At 53.0% G+C, this 4,230-nt stretch overlaps 1 pseudogene; it reads right to left on the bottom strand.

Annotated features, from left to right (window-relative positions):
- Positions 1 to 1,937: 1,937 nt before the first annotated feature.
- Positions 1,938 to 3,164, bottom strand: LOC116810424 (phosphorylase b kinase gamma catalytic chain, skeletal muscle/heart isoform-like; annotated as a pseudogene).
- Between the last annotated feature and the right edge of the window lie 1,066 nt (positions 3,165 to 4,230).

Raw genomic sequence — 4,230 nt, 5'->3', positions numbered from 1 at the left:
AATCTAAAGCTATTTCATCACAGGCATCGTAAGTGAAAGAGAATTGTCAGGTGTAGTGATCCTTCATCCTCTCAAAACCCACTAATACTTCATTTGTTATGATGATTAGCAAAAGTAGCCCTGAAAATATGGATATGTTTATAAAATTAGAAATGTACTCACAGCATCATTAGTGAATGCAGTTTGACATTCTTTTTTAGATATTTTATTTTTGTGGATACATAATAGGTGTATATATTTATGGGGGTTGTATATATTTATGGGGTTATTCTCTTTTTTTTTTTTTTTTGAGATGGAGTTTTGCTGTTGTTGCCCAGGCTGGAGTGCAGTGGTACTATCTCAGCTCTCTGCAACCTCTGCCTCCCGGGTTCAAGTGATTCTCCTGCCTCAGCCTCCCGCTGGGATTATAGGTGCATGCCAACATGTCCTGCTAATTTTTTGGTATTTTTAGTAGAGACGGGGTTTTGCCATGTTGGCCAGGCTGGTCTCGAACTCCTAAACTCAGGTGATCCATCCACCTAGGCCTACCAAAGTGTTGAGATTACAGGTGTGAGCCACCACGCCCAGCTGAAAATCCAGTTTAAAAGCCCAATTGTTTACTTCTATTTGCTTCAGTGTTTTTCATCTGTTAAACGGAGTTAATAACACCTGTTACACCTACCTCTGATGATTGTTTTTAGATATGCGATGAAGGGCTGGATGCAGTGGCTTACGCCTGTAATCCCCAAAATTTGGGAGGCTGAGGTGGGAGAATCGCTTGAGCCCAGGAGTTCAAGACCATCCTGGGCAACATAGACCGCATCACTACTAAAAATTAAAAAATATATATATTAGACCTTCATGGTAGCCCACGCCTGTAGTCCCAGCTAGTAGGGAGGTTGAGGCAGGAGGATCACTTGTGTGTTTGTTTTCCCTGCCAGTTGCTGTGGAAGGAGAATGCTTTCTTCATGGCCTCATCTGTCGTTTCGGGTCCCTCTGAAGAAAACTAGTTTCCACTGTGTAACAGGCAGGCATGTAACTATTTAAAGCACAGTTCAGTCCTAAAAGGGTCTGGGAGAACCAAATGATGTACTAGGTGAAGCAGTGCATTGTGGGAATCACAAAGCAAATAGTGCTCCAGAAAGACAAATATCAGAAGCTTCCCTTCCCATTTTTTTTTTTTTTTGAGACAGGGTCTTGCTCTGTTGCCCAGGCTAGAGTGCAATGGTGATCAAGACTCACTGCAGCCTTGAGCTCCTGGGCTCAAGCAATTCTCCCACTTCAGCCTCCTGAGTAGCTGGGCCTACAAGTTGCACTCACCATGCCTGGCTAATTTTTTGAATTTTTGTATTGATGGGATCTCACTATGTTGCCCAGGCTGGTCTCGAACTCCTGGCCTCAAGAGATCCTCCCACCTTGACCTCCCAAAGAGCTGGGATTACAGGTGTGAGCCACCTGGCCTGGGCCCCCTTCTCCATATGCCTCCAAAAACATGTCCCTGGAGAGTAGCCTGCTCCCACACTGTCACTGGATGTCATGGGGTCAATAAAATCTCCTGCGATTGTGTATCTCAGACATTTCTGTGTCTTTCATCCTCACCCTGGGACCCTAAGGGAAGAGGGCCCCAGTGTCAGTAACTCTGGGCCTCCCCTAAAGAGAAACAGAGATGGCAGCTCATCTAGGAAGTGGAGGAGCAGGGGGTTCCTGGTTCTCAGGCCACGTGTGATCTCTGTCCACCCAGGGCCTGCCCCAGCCTGCAGGTATTGCTGTGTGGTGGGAACACCTGCTTCCCTTGTGCACAGCCTTTGAGAAGGGATCGTGGCCTCAGCCCCAGGGGTTCCTAGCCAGGGCCAAGTGCTCCTTCTGCAGAGGCCTGTAGGCAACTTACCCCTCTGACTTGTATTTCCGTGGCTTCCCCTCCTCACCTGCCCCCCAGCCCTCTCTGACAGGCCAGCCCCTCAGTAGTCCTCCTCGGCCAGGGAGAGGAGCACGGCCTTGGGTGTGTTCTTGAAAAGGGCTGCCTGGTTCTGCTGCTGTTCCTTCTTCACCCAGTGGCCATAGATTCGGAAAGCATAGGCATCGATGAGCTGGCAGAGGCTGGAGGGTGTAGGGGTGGGTCTCGGATGACGATCTTCCGGCTCACCGGCTTCACCCGGCGGTACTGGTGGTAGATCCGCACTGAAGCCAGCGCAGTCAGAGCGATCACCTGCAGGGCCAGGCGGAGAAGCTGGGCTGCAGCACCCCCCTGCCAGGCCCTGCCCCTCCAACACAGCGACGCTCTGGGCTCATTTGCCACGAAACCTTGGGTGGCTTCTGCGGGGCCCTCCTAGTGTCCCCCACTTCCCACTTGGCCAGCATCCGCAGGGACGGAGCCAGTGGGCTGACACTTGCCGTCTCTGAAGCCATCACAGGGTGGCTGGGAGGCGGGCGGTGGGTACTCTGTAAACCCACGGGGTGTAAGGACCCCTTGGAGAGGAGACGGCTTAGAGGTTTGCACTTGGGGAGCTGGGAGCAACTGCCACAGGGCCTGGGTCGGGACGCTTCGTACCTTGAACTTCTCCCGGGGGCTGAAGTGCCGCACTTCCTCCACCATGTACTGCTGGAAGAAGGCGTGTGCCAAGGCCTCTTCCGCTGTGCAGCAGCTCTGGGGTTGCACCACCAGGAGTCGGTAGACCTGGGAGGGGAGGAGAGCGGGACTGAGAACGTCAAGGCAGGTCCCTTCCAGCATGTCAGGAGAGGTGGGGCCTCCCGGGGCTGGGGAGCCTGGCATCGCAGCCCTGAGCCCAGGAGCCAGTAGGCCTGGCCTCTCACCAGGTCCTTCACAGTGTCCGAGTAATCATCCCACTTGGGTGAGCCAAACTGGTAGTTGCCGCTCACGATCATCCTCAGCAACAGCATCTGCTTCCGGTGCCAGAAGGGCTGGGAGCCGGCCAGCAGCGTGTACATGATGACGCCAGTGCTCCACCTGGACGTGCGAGGCCCAGGGCCACTTACCCAGCGCCAAGGGCACCAGCCCAGCCCTGCCTGCTTCCTCCCTCGCGCAGCCCAGGCGGGTGATCCTCCTCCCGGTGCACTCACATGTCCACCTCCTTCCCATAGCCCGGATGGTCCTCATTCATGCAGCACTCCATGATCTCAGGGGCCAGGTAACTGGGGGTCCCGCAGACCTCTGCAGGAACAGTCATCATCTGAACAGGTCAGCAGGGTGCTCAGAAGAGGAAGTCCAGGCCAGACACAGTGGCTCATGTCTATAATCCCAGCACTTTGGGAGGCCGAGGCAGGCAGATCACCTGAGGCCAGGAGTTCCAGACCAGTCTGGCCAACATGGTGAAACCCCGTATCTACTAAAAAGACAAAAATTAGCTGGTTGTGGTGGCACATACCTGTAGTCCCAGCTACTCAGGTGGCTGAAGCAGGAAAATCGCTTGAAACCGTGAGCCAAGAACGCCCCACTGCACTCCAGCCTGGGCAACAGAGCAAGACTCTGTCTCAAAAAAAAAAAAAAAAAAAAAAAAAAAGGAAAGAAAAGGAAAAAAAAGAGGAAGTCCAAAGAGACAATGGAGATGGAACAGAAATGGTGCTTGGGCTGGGACTCCCCAAACATCCAACTTCAGGGCCCAGGGCAGGGTGGGGTACTGCCCACAGGGCCACCAGCTCACAGCCCATTGTTTTCCTGGTCACCACTAGCCATCCTGGCCTGGAACTAGGGTAATGGGAACCTAGGAGAGGACTTACCTGAAGAAGTGCCTAGCCCTGCCGGGCGCGGTGGCTCACGCCTGTAATCCCAGCACTTTGGGAGGCCAAGGCAGGCAAATCATGAGGTCAGGAGTTTGAGACCAGCCTGACCAACATGGTGAAAATCCATCTCTACTAAAAACACAAAAATTAGGTGGGCCCGGTGGTGCACACCTGTAATCCCAGCTACTCAGGAGGCTGAGGCAGGAGAATCGCTTGAACCCAGAAGACAGAGGTTGCAGTGAGCTGAGATTGCGCCACTGCATTCCAGCCTGGGTGACAGAGTGAGTCTCCATCTCAGGGGAAAAAATATATATACTATTTTCAAAAAAATAAAATAAAAAGGTCAGAAATTGCACTGCATCTAGCAGAAAGCCGGAGGGCCCTGAGAAGGATTAGGCCCTCCATCCCAACCTTGCCAATTAAGCCTCATCCTCACTTCTGGCCAAGTCAGCTTCCGACAGGATCAAGCTTACCTCCCGTGGGTTAGGCCCACTTCCAGTAGGTCAGGCCTCT

The sequence above is a fragment of the Hylobates moloch genome, unplaced genomic scaffold (genome assembly GCF_009828535.3).
Source record: "Hylobates moloch isolate HMO894 unplaced genomic scaffold, HMol_V3 SCAFFOLD_1, whole genome shotgun sequence".
Lineage (NCBI taxonomy): Eukaryota > Metazoa > Chordata > Mammalia > Primates > Hylobatidae > Hylobates > Hylobates moloch.
Note: the sequence above shows the minus strand (reverse complement) of the source record. Positions and strands in the feature narration are given on the sequence as shown.